Source organism: Pseudophryne corroboree, chromosome 2 (assembly GCF_028390025.1).
Source record: "Pseudophryne corroboree isolate aPseCor3 chromosome 2, aPseCor3.hap2, whole genome shotgun sequence".
NCBI lineage: Eukaryota > Metazoa > Chordata > Amphibia > Anura > Myobatrachidae > Pseudophryne > Pseudophryne corroboree.
In genome coordinates this window covers 591113206-591126443 of record NC_086445.1, presented here as the reverse complement: position 1 = coordinate 591126443, position 13238 = coordinate 591113206, and the positions used below count along the sequence as shown (strand labels likewise).

At 47.4% G+C, this 13238-nt stretch overlaps 1 protein-coding gene across 4 annotated transcripts in view; it reads right to left on the bottom strand.

Annotated features, from left to right (window-relative positions):
• Positions 1-13238, bottom strand: part of LOC135037868 (uncharacterized) — a 444500-nt gene that overhangs the window by 355025 nt on the left and 76237 nt on the right. The gene's annotated exons all lie outside the window — the stretch shown is intronic.

Below are 13238 nucleotides of genomic sequence, written 5' to 3'. Positions count from 1 at the left end.
AAACGGTTCTAGCTGCGGTGTGAAAGGGCCACTTTGAATTTATTGGTTACAGATTGCTGGTATTTTAAAACGGTTAAAAAGCAGGGTCGTACACGGTTCAGACCCGTTTCAATGTGCAATGTGAAAAGCTCAGAAACGGTATTTCCAAGCCACAGAAGGTGATAGGCTGTCTCCATGCGTGATGTCACCAGGCAGAAGCTGGAAATAAACTGGAAGAAACACATGAGAGTGAAGAAGTGTTTTATTATGCAGAATACAGATTAAAATGGCAAATTGGAGTGATGAGGAGGTTAGGGAGCTGCTTAGGATCAGAGGGGATGAAGAAATATGTAGATGAATCACTGGGACAGTGAAGGATGCAGTAATCTATAAAATCATGGTAAAGATGCTTGAAGCTGCTGGGTTCCATCGTACGACTAGCCAAATTATTAATAATTAATTAATAATTAATTAATAATTATTAATAATGTGTGGGCCAGAAAAGTCCATTTAAAATGACAACCACTGTTTTCTATGGGTGAAACAGGTTCAGTGGGAAAGGTACCAAAACGGTAATGAAATGGTAATATACCAGTTACAACATGCGATGTGAAGAGAGTTTAACTGCTCAGACCCGTTTTAAGAACAGTTTCAAAAGCAGGGTTTGCAATGTGAAAGCAGCATAAGTGTGCAAGCAATTTTCGCTATGGGGGATTTTGACTAACTCATTTAAATAGGTGGATGTTTTCACTTTTCCAGCGACATAGTCGAAACTGACTTGCCTGCAGTCTATTTTTCATAGCGATAGCAACCTGTCGGTGATGCGCATCTCTATCACTCGCTGTGCACACACAAAGCGATATGCACTAACTTTCTTAGCGATTTTGACTATATAGTCAACGTCGGTGAGCCATAACAATGCACCTTAACAGTGCATATTTTCCAAATATCCTCACAGAACAAGTTACAATTACTACCACCTGTGTATATATCAAAATGTATCCAGATTCACAAGTAAAAAGGTGTTTTAAGGGGGCACTCATATCCACTATGGCAGTGGTTCTCAAACTGTGTGCCAGGCACCCTGGGGTGCCTCAGGACACTTGCAGGAGTGTACTGGGTTGGTGGTTCAGGACCAATTCAAATTATTTATAGTCAATGTAATAGGCAAAACCAGTGCTGGTGGCTGTCAATCGTCCAATATGTGGACAAACAGAAGCAAATATTTTCCTTCACCACACAATAGAACCTAAGGTTGGGTACACACTTGACGATATGCATCAGATATAGCGTCTGATCAAACTATATTGTTCACATTGTCCAGTGTGTATTGTAGTACCTGACTGTATTTCTCAGCATTGAAACAGGCAATGTTGAGAACCGTAGACGCAGTGGTCGGCCAAGGAAACCAAGTGCATTAGATGATAGACACATCATGCTTACTTTCCTCAACAATCAGAAGATATCCAGCAGTGTCATCAGATCAGAACTGGCAGAAACCAGTGGGACCCAGGTACACCCATCTACTGTTCGGAGAAGTTTGGCCAAAAGTGGTCTTCATGGAAGAATTGCGGCCAAAAAGCCATACCTGTGACGTGGAAACAAGGGCAATCGACTCAAGTATGCATGAAAACATAGGAACTAGGATGCAAAAAGAAAAAAAAATAAGATTTTACTTACCGATAAATCTATTTCTCATAGTCCGTAGTGGATGCTGGGACTCCGTAAGGACCATGGGGAATAGCGGCTCCGCAGGAGACAGGGCACAAAATAAAAGCTTAAGGATCAGGTGGTGTGCACTGGCTCCTCCCCCTATGACCCTCCTCCAAGCCTCAGTTAGGATACTGTGCCCGGACGAGCGTACATAATAAGGAAGGATATTGAATCCCGGGTAAGACTCATACCAGCCACACCAATCACACCGTACAACTTGTGATCTGAACCCAGTTAACAGTATGATAAACGCAAGGGAGCCTCTGAAAAGATGGCTCACAACAATAATAACCCGAATTTTTGTAACAATAACTATATACAAGTATTGCAGACAAGCCGCACTAGGGATGGGCGCCCAGCATCCACTACGGACTATGAGAAATAGATTTATCGGTAAGAAAAATCTTATTTTCTCTGACGTCCTAGTGGATGCTGGGACTCCGTAAGGACCATGGGGATTATACCAAAGCTCCCAAACGGGCGGGAGAGTGCGGATGACTCTGCAGCACCGAATGAGAGAACTCCAGGTCCTCCTCAGCCAGGGTATCAAATTTGTAGAATTTAGCAAACGTGTTTGCCCCTGACCAAGTAGCTGCTCGGCAAAGTTGTAAAGCCGAGACCCCTCGGGCAGCCGCCCAAGATGAGCCCACTTTCCTTGTGGAATGGGCTTTTACTGATTTTGGCTGTGGCAATCCTGCCACAGAATGTGCAAGCTGAATTGTACTACAAATCCAACGAGCAATCGTCTGCTTAGAAGCAGGAGCACCCAGTTTGTTAGGTGCATACAGGATAAACAGCGAGTCAGATTTTCTGACTCCAGCCGTCCTGGAAACATATATTTTCAAGGCCCTGACAACGTCAAGCAACTTAGAGTCCTCTAAGTCCCTGGTAGCCGCAGGTACCACAATAGGTTGGTTCATGTGAAATGCAGAAACCACCTTAGGTAGAAATTGAGGACGAGTCCTCAATTCCGCCCTGTCAGAATGAAAAATTAAGTAAGGGCTTTTATATGATAAAGCCGCCAATTCTGACACACGCTTGGCTGAAGCCAAGGCTAACAGCATCGACACCTTCCATGTGAGATATTTTAAGTCCACAGTGGAAAGTGGTTCAAACCAATGTGACTTTAGAAAACTCAACACCACATTGAGATCCCAAGGTGCCACTGGAGGCACAAAAGGAGGCTGTATGTGCAGCACCCCTTTTACAAATGTCTGAACTTCAGGTACTGAAGCCAGTTCTTTTTGGAAGAAAATCGACAGGGCCGAAATTTGAACCTTAATGGACCCTAATTTTAGGCCCATAGACAGTCCTGTTTGCAGGAAATGAAGGAAACGACCCAGTTGAAATTCCTCTGTAGGGGCCCTCTTGGCCTCACACCACGCAACATATTTACGCCAAATGCGGTGATAATGTTTTGCGGTTACGTCCTTCCTGGCTTTGACCAGAGTAGGAATGACTTCTTCTGGAATGCCTTTTTCCCTCAGGATCCGGCGTTCAACCGCCATGCCGTCAAACGCAGCCGCGGTAAGTCTTGAAACAGACAAGGCCCCTGCAGTAGCAGGTCCTGTCTTAGAGGTAGAGGCCACGGTTCGTCCGTGAGCATCTCTTGAAGTTCCGGGTACCAAGTCCTTCTTGGCCAATCCGGGACCACGAGTATAGTTCTTACTCCTCTCCTTCTTATGATTCTCAGTACTTTTGGTATGAGAGGCAGAGGAGGGAACACATACACTGACTGGTACACCCACGGCGTTACCAGAGCGTCCACTGCTATTGCCTGAGGGTCCCTTGACCTGGCGCAATATCTGTCCAGTTTTTTGTTTAGACGTGACGCCATCATGTCCACCTTTGGTTTTTCCCAACGGTTTACAATCAGGTGGAAGACTTCTGGGTGAAGTCCCCACTCTCCCGGGTGAAGGTCGTGTCTGCTGAGGAAGTCTGCTTCCCAGTTGTCCACTCCCGGAATGAACACTGCTGACAGTGCTATCACATGATTTTCCGCCCAGCGAAGAATCCTTGCAGCTTCTGCCATTGCCCTCCTGCTTCTCGTGCCGCCCTGTCTGTTTACGTGGGCGACTGACGTGATGTTGTCCGATTGGATCAACACCGCCTGACCCTGAAGCAGAGGTTTTGCTTGACTTAGGGCATTGTAAATGGCCCTTAGTTCCAGAATGTTTATATGAAGAGATGTTTCCATGCTTGACCACAAGCCCTGGAAATTCCTTCCCTGTGTGACTGCTCCCCAGCCTCTCAGGCTGGCATCCGTGGTTACCAGGATCCAATCCTGAATGCCAAATCTGCGGCCCTCTAGTAGATGAGCACTCTGCAGCCACCACAGGAGAGACACCCTTGTCCTTGGCGACAGGGTTATCCGCTGATGCATCTGCAGATGCGATCCGGACCATTTGTCCAGTAGATCCCACTGAAATGTTCTTGCATGGAATCTTCCGAATGGAATCGCTTCGTAAGAAGCCACCATTTTTCCCAGGACCCTCGTGCACTGATGCACTGAGACCTGGCCTGGTTTTAGGAGGTTCCTGACTAGCTCGGATAACTCCCTGGCCTTCTCCTCCGGGAGAAACACCTTCTTCTGGACTGTGTCCAGAATCATTCCTAGGAACAGTAGAAGTGTCGTTGGAATCAGCTGCGATTTTGGAATATTTAGAATCCACCCGTGCTGACGTAACACTACCTGAGATAGTGCTACTCCGACTTCTAACTGTTCCCTGGATCTTGCCCTTATCAGGAGATCGTCCAAGTAAGGGATAATTAAAATGCCTTTTCTTCGTAGAAGAATCATCATTTCGGCCATTACCTTGGTAAAGACCCGAGGTGCCGTGGACAATCCAAACGGCAGCGTCTGAAACTGATAATGACAGTTTTGTACTACAAACCTGAGGTACCCTTGGTGAGAAGGATATATTGGGACGTGGAGATAAGCATCTTTGATGTCCAGAGACACCATATAGTCCCCTTCTTCCAGGTTCGCTATCACTGCTCTGAGTGACTCCATCTTGAATTTGAACCTTTTTATGTAAGTGTTCAAGGATTTCAGATTTAAAATTGGTCTCACCGAGCCATCCGGCTTCGGTACCACAAACAGCGTGGAATAATACCCCTTTCCTTGTTGCAGGAGGGGTACCTTGATTATCACCTGCTGGGAATACAGCTTGTGAATGGCTTCCAAAACTGCCTCCCTGTCGGAGGGAGACTTTGGTAAAGCAGACTTCAGGAACCGACGAGGGGGAAACGCCTCGAATTCCAGTTTGTACCCTTGCGATACTACCTGTAGAATCCAGGGATCCACTTGCGAGTGAGCCCACTGCGCGTTGAAATTCTTGAGACGGGCTCCCACCATATCTGAGTCTGCTTGTAAAGCCCCAGCGTCATGCTGAAGACTTGGCAGAAGCAGGGGAGGGCTTCTGCTCCTGTGAAGCGGCTGCATGGTGCAGTCTTTTTCCTCTTCCTCTGCCCCGGGGCAGAAAAGAGTGGCCTTTTGCTCGCTTGTACTTATGGGAACGAAAGGACTGAGTTTGAAAAGACGGTGTCTTTTTCTGCTGATGTGGAGTGACCTGGGGTAAAAAGGTGGATTTTCCAGCCGTTGCCGTGGCCACCAGGTCCGATAGACCAGCCCCAAATAACTCCTCCCCTTTATACGGCAATACTTCCATGTGCCGTTTGGAATCCGCATCCCCTGACCACTGTCGCGTCCATAACGCTCTTCTGGCAGAGATGGACATAGCACTTACTCTTGATGCCAGGGTGCAAATATCCCTCTGTGCATCACGCATATATAGTAATGCATCCTTTAAATGTTCTATAGTTAACAAAATATTGTCCCTATCCAGGGTATCAATATTCTCAGTCAGGGAATCCGACCATGCGACTCCAGCACTGCACATCCAGGCTGAGGCGATTGCTGGTCGCAGTATAACACCAGTATGTGTGTATATACTTTTTAGGATATTTTCCAGCCTTCTATCAGCTGGTTCTTTGAGGGTGGCCGTATCAGGAGACGGTAACGCTACTTGTTTAGATAAACGTGTGAGCGCCTTATCTACCCTAGGGGGTGTTTCCCAACGCGCCCTAACCTCTGGCGGGAAGGGATATAATGCTAATAATTTTTTAGAAATTAGCTGTTTTTTATCGGGGGAAACCCACGCTTTTTCACACACCTCATTTATTTCCTCTGACTCAGGAAAAACTATTGGTAGTTTTTTCTCACCCCACATAATACCCTTCTTTGTGGTACTTGTAGTGTCAGAAAGGTTCAATGCCTCTTTCATTGCCGTGATCATGTAACGTGTGGCCCTACTGGACATTACGTTTGTCTCGTCACCGTCGACACTAGACTCAGTATCTGTGTCAGGGTCTGTGTCGACCCACTGAGGTAACGGGCGTTTTAGCGCCCCTGACGGTGTCTGAGACGCCTGGACAGGCACTAATTGATTTGCCGGCTGTCTCATGTCGTCAACAGTTTTTTGCAAATTGCTGACATTATCACTTAATTGTTTAAATACAATCATCCAGTCAGGTGTCGACTCCCTAGGGGGTGACATCACCAACGCAGGCAACTGCTCCGCCTCCACATAATTTTCCTCCTCATACATGTCGACACACGCGTACCGACACACAGCACACACACCGGGAATGCTCTGATAGAGGACAGGACCCCACTTAGCCCTTTGGAGAGACAGAGGGAGAGTCTGCCAGCACACACCCAGCGCTATATATATATACAGGGATAACCTTATATAAGTGTTATTCCCTAATAGCTGCTGTTATTATCGTTATTTGCTGCCAAAAATGCCCCCCCTTCTCTTTTTTACCCTGATTCTGAAGCAGGACTGCAGGGGAGAGTCAGGGAGCCGTCCTTCCAGCGGAGCTGTGAGGGAAAATGGCGCTTGTGTGCTGAGGAGATAGGCTCCGCCCCTTCACGACGTCCTTATCTCCCGCTTTTTTGTGTAAAAATGGCAGGGGATTAAAATACATCCATATAGCCCAGGAGATATATGTGATGTATTCTTTTTGCCACCTAAGGTATATTGTTATATTGCGTCTCAGGGCGCTCCCCCCCAGCGCCCTGCACCCTCAGTGACCGGAGTGTGAAGTGTGCTGAGAGCAATGGCGCACAGCTGCGGTGCTGTGCGCTACCTTAGACTGAAGACAGGATGTCTTCTGCCGCCGATTTCACCGGACCTCTTCGTCTCTTCTGGCTCTGTAAGGGGGACGGCGGCGCGGCTCCGGTGACCCATCCAGGCTGAACCTGTGATCGTCCCTCTGGAGCTAGTGTCCAGTAGCCTAAGAAACCCGATCCACTCTGCACTCAGGTGAGTCCGTTTCTTCTCCCCTTAGTCCCACGATGCAGTGAGCCTGTTGCTAGCAGGACTCACTGAAAATAAAAAAACCTAACTAAACTTTTATTCTAAGCAGCTCAGGAGAGCCACCTAGATTGTACCCTTCTCGGCCGGGCACAAAAATCTAACTGAGGCTTGGAGGAGGATCATAGGGGGAGGAGCCAGTGCACACCACCTGATCCTTAAGCTTTTATTTTGTGCCCTGTCTCCTGCGGAGCCGCTATTCCCCATGGTCCTTACGGAGTCCCAGCATCCACTAGGACGTCAGAGAAAATAGGATTTTGGTACTCACCGTTAAATCCTTTTCTCCTAGTCCGTAGAGGATGCTGGGGACTCCAAAAGGACCATGGGGTATAGACGGGATCCGCAGGAGCTTGGGCACACTAAAAAGACTTAAGACTGGGTGTGAACTGGCTCCTCCCCCTATGCCCCTCCTCCAGACCTCAGTTATAGGAACTGTGCCCAGGAGAGACAGACACTACAAGGAAAGATTTTTGTCTTAACTAAGGGCTACCAAATTACCAGCCCACACTATAACATACCGTACAACAGGAGTAACACCAAAACCAGATAACAGTATGCCTAAAACTCCAGCAACCAGCTGTAACAAACCAATACACAAGTCGTGTATAACTAACTTAACCAGTAAGAAAATATACATAATGCAAGTAAGAGTCCGCACTGGGACGGGCGCCCAGCATCCTCTACGGACTAGGAGAAAAGGATTTAACGGTGAGTACCAAAATCCTATTTTCTCTTACGTCCTAGAGGATGCTGGGGACTCCAAAAGGACCATGGGGATTATACCAAAGCTCCAGAACGGGCGGGAGAGTGCGGACGACTCTGCAGCACCGACTGAACAAACGCCAGGTCCTCATCGGCCAGGGTATCGAACTTATAGAATTTAGCAAAAGTGTTCGAACCCGACCAAGTAGCCGCTCGGCAAAGCTGTAGTGCCGTAACACCTCGGGCAGCCGCCCAAGATGAGCCCACCTTTCTGGTAGAATGGGCTTTAACCGCCTTCGGCACCGGTAACCCCACCGAAGAATGAGCCTGTTGGATCGTGCTACAAATCCAGCGTGCAATAGTCTGTTTTGACGCGGGATGACCAATCTTGTTGGCCGCATACAAAACAAATAACGCTTCAGTTTTCCTAGTAACAGCTGTCCTAGAAACGTAAACTTTTAACGCTCTTACAACATCCAGAGATTTTGGAATCGCCACTTCTTCCGAAGCTATCGGAACCACAATAGGTTGGTTAATGTGAAATGACAAAACCACCTTTGGTAGAAATTGTTGACGAGTCCTCAACTCCGCCCTATCCGAATGAAAAATCAAGTATGGACTCTTATGAGACAAAGCTGCCAATTCCGAAACTCGCCTGGCAGATGCCAGCGCCAAAAGCATAACCACCTTCCAAGTGAGAAATTTTAATTCAACCTTCCGCAAAGATTCAAACCAGGAAGACATGAGGAACCGCAAGACGACATCAAGGTCCCATGGCGCTACAGGCAATACAAACAGTGGATTGATATGCATTACACCCTTCACAAAAGTCTGAACCTCTAGGAGGGTAGCTAACTCTTTTTGAAAGAAAATAGACAAAGCCGAAATTTGCACTTTGATGGAACCCAATTTCAGGCCTGCATCTACACCCGCCTGTAAAAATAAGATTTTACTCACCGGTAAATCTATTTCTCGTAGTCAGTAGTGGATGCTGGGGACTCCGTAAGGACCATGGGGCTCCGCAGGAGACTGGGCACTCTAAGAAAGATTTAGTACAACTGGTGTGCACTGGCTCCTCCCTCTATGCCCCTCCTCCAGACCTCAGTTAAGGAAACTGTTCCCGGAAGAGCTGACATTACTAGGAAAGGATTTTGGAATCCAGGGTAAGACTCATACCAGCCACACCAATCACACTGTACAACTTGTGATAAACTTACCCAGTTAACAGTATGAACAACAACTGAGCATCAACAATGGATGCCAACATAACATATCCCTTTATTAAGCAATAACTATATTATATAATACACGTATTGCAGAAAGTCCGCACTTGGGATGGGCGCCCAGCATCCACTACGGACTACGAGAAATAGATTTACCGGTGAGTAAAATCTTGTTTTCTCTAACGTCCTAGTGGATGCTGGGGACTCCGTAAGGACCATGGGGATTATACCAAAGCTCCCAAACGGGCGGGAGAGTGCGGATGACTCTGCAGCACCGAATGGTCAAACACAAGGTCCTCCTCAGATAGGGTATCAAATTTGTAGAATTTTGCAAAGGTGTTTGAACCCGATCAAGTAGCTGCTCGGCAAAGCTGTAATGCCGAGACCCCTCGGGCAGCCGCCCAAGAAGAGCCCACTTTCCTTGTGGAATGGGCCTTTACTGATTTTGGATGCGGCAATCCAACCGCAGAATGAGCCTGCTGAATCGTGTTACAGATCCAGCGAGCAAAAGTTTGCTTTGAAGCAGGAGCACCCAGCTTGTTGGATGCATACAGGATAAACAGCGAGTCAGTTTTCCTGACTCCAGCCGTTCTGGCTACATAAACCTTCAAAGCCCTGACTACATCTAGTAACTTGGAATCCTCCAAGTCACTAGTAGCCGCAGGCACCACAATAGGTTGGTTCAAATGAAAAGATGACAACACTTTTTTGTAGAAATTGCGGACGAGTCCGTAATTCTGCCCTGTCCATATGGAAAACCAGATAGGGGCTTTTATGTGACAAAGCCACCAATTCTGATACACGCCTAGCCGAAGCTAAGGCCAATAGCATGACCACCTTCCACGTGAGATATTTTAACTCCACGGTTTTAAGTGGCTCAAACCAGTGCGGTTTCAGGAAACTCAACACCACGTTAAGATTCCAAGGTGCCACTGGAGGCACCAACGGGGGGTGAATATGCCGCACTCCCTTTACAAAAGTCTGAATTTCAGGAAGAGAAGCCAGTTCCTTTTGAAAGAAAATGGATAGGGTCGAAATCTGGACCTTTATGGACCCTAATTTAAGGCCCATAGTCACTCCCGACTGTAGGAAGTGAAGGAAACGGCCCAGCTGGAATTCCTCTGTAGGGGCCTTCCTGGCCTCACACCAAGCAACATATTTTCGCCATATACGGTGATAATGCTTTGCTATCACGTCCTTCCTAGCCTTTATCAGCGTAGGAATAACTTCATCCGGAATGCCTTTTTCCACTAGTATCCGGCGTTCAACCGCCATGCCGTCAAACGCAGCCGCGGTAAGTTTTGGAACAGACAGGGCCCCTGTTGCAACAGATCCTGTCTGAGAGGCAGAGGCCATGGGTCCTCTGCGAGCGTTTCTTGCAGTTCCGGATACCAAGTCCTTCTTGGCCAATCCGGAACAATAAAGTATTGTCCTCACTACTCTTTTCCTTATGATTCTCAGCACCTTGAGTATGAGAGGAAGAGAAGGAAACACATAAACCGACTGGAACACCCACGGTGTCCATAGTGCGTCTACAGCTATCACCTGAGAGTCTCTTGACCTGGCGCAATATCTCTGTAGCGTTATGTTGAGGCGGGATGCCATCATGCCCACCTGTGGCAGTTCCCACTGCCTTGCAATCTGTGTGAAGACTTCTTGATGAAGTCCCCACTCTCCCGGGTGGAGGTCGTGCCAGCTGAGGAAGTCTGCTTCCCAGTTGTCCACTCCCGGAATGAACACTGCTGACAGTGCTCTTACGTGATTCTCCGCCTAGCAAAGAATTCTGGTGGCCTCCGCCATCACCACTCTGCTCCTTGTGCCGCCTTGGCGGTTTACACGAGCCACTGCTGTGATGTTATCTGACTAAATCAGCACCGGGTTTTTTCGCAAAGCAAGTTCTCCGCTTGACTTAGGACGATGCATATCGCCCTTAATTCCAGGATATTTATATGAAGGCAAGTCTCCTGACTTGACCTCCGCCCTTGGAAATTGTTTTCCTTGAGTGACTGCCTCCCACCCTCGGAGGCTTGTATCCGTGGTCACCAGGACCCAGTCCTGAATGCCGAATCTGCGACCTTCGAGAAGGTGAGCACTCTGCAGCCACCACAGGAGAGACACCCTGGCCCTGGGGGATAGGGTGGTTAACCGATGCATCTGAAGATGTGATCCGGACCACTTGTCCAACAGATCCCATCGAAAGGTCCTCGCATGGAACCTGCCGAAGGGAATGGCCTCGCCATCCTTCCCAGGACACGAGTGCAGTGACGCACTGACACCCGTTTTGGTTTCAATAGATTCCTGACCAGTGTCACTAGCTCCTGAGCTCTCTCTATCGGGAGATATTTGTGTCTAGGATCATGCCTAGAAGAGGCAGATGAGCTGTAGGAACCAACTGCGACTCTGGAGTACATAGAATCCAGCCGTGTTGCCGTTGCACTTCCAGAGAAAGTGATACGCTGTTCCGCAACTGCTCTCTCAATCTCTCTCTTATGAGGAGATCAACCAAGAACATGATAATAGTGACACCTTGCTTCCGCAGGAGCACCATCATTTCCACCATTACTTTGGTGAATATTCTCGGGGCTGTGGAGAGACCCACCGGCAACGTCAGAAATTGGTAATGACAATTCCGTACCGCAATTCTGAGGTACACCTGATGAGGTGGATAAATGGGGACATGAAGGTATGCATCCCTTTTGCCCCGAGACACCATAAAATCTCCCACTTTTTAGGCTTGCAAAGACCGCTCTTAGCGATTTCATCTTGCACTTGAACCGTTCCAGGTATATGTTCAGGGATTTTAAATTCAATATGGGTCTGACCGAACCGTCCGGTTTCGGGAATACAACATGGTCGAATAATAACCCCCTCCTTGTTGAAGGAAGGGAACCTTGACCACCACCTGTTGAAGATACAACTTGTGAATTGCAGTTAACCCTGTTTCCCTCTCCCAGGGGAAAGCCGGCAGGGCCGACAGTGAGGAGGCATCTTCTCCAAGTCCAGCTTGTATCCCGGAGACACAATATCTATTGCCCAGGGATCTAAAAGGGAGTGAACCCACTTGTGGCTGAACTTACGAAAGTGTGCCCCCACCGGGCCTAGCTCCGCCTGTGGAACTCCAGCGACATGCGGTGGATTTTTGTAGAGGCCGGGGAGGACTTCTGTTCCAGGGAACTTGCTGTGTTGTGCAGCTTCTTTCCTCTGCCCCCGCCTCTGGCAAGAAAGGACGCACCTCGGACTTTCTTGTTTCTTTGTTCGGAAGGCTGCATTTGATAATGACGTGCTTTCCTAGGTCTGCCCCCGTGCAGGAATATAAGGCAAAATATCAGAATTACTAGCTATAGCTGTGGAGACCAGGTCCGAGAACCCTTCTCCACACAATCCTCAGCCATCTATATGCCTCTTATGTCGGCATCCTCTGTCCCTTGCATATCCTACAGGACACGTCAAGCAGAAATCGACATAGCTTTGACTCTAGGACCCAGTATACACATGTCTCCTTGGGCATGTTTTATTTTATTTTATTATATATATATATATATATATCTCTCTATATATATATATCTCTCTATATATATATATATCTATATATATATATCTATATATATATCTATATATATATATATATATATATATATATATATAGATATATATCTTATATATGTACATACTAGGGTCTCAATTAGTCTACGCCGCCACAGCGCTATAAACCCATGCCGACCCAAACGCTGGTCTGAGTAGTGTACCAGAATGTGCACACTATCTGCAGGATCCCTGAGAATAGCTGTAACGTCAGGGTTACCTTTTGGGCAAACGTGACACCCTAGGGGAAGATTCCCATCATATCCTGGCCCTAGTGGGGAAAGGATACTCCGTGAGAATTCATTGTGGGAAACTGCAGCTTCTTGTCTGGAGATTCCCGCTCTTTTTCCTCATGAGAGGAGGGAAATTTACCTCAGCTTTCTTCCCCTTACACCTGTGTACCCTTGTGTCAGGGACAGATGAGTCATCAGTGATATGCAAATCATCTTTTATTACAATAATCATATATTGAATACTTTTCTGCCATTTTGGCTGTAACTTTGCATTATCGTAGTCGACACTGCAGTCAGACTCCGTGTCGACCTCAGTGTCTATTATTTTGGATAGCGAGCATTGCGAGACTCTGAAGGTCTCTGCGACATAGGGACAGACATGGGTAGATTTCCTGTCTGTTCTCTAATATTTTGTGCAATAAATT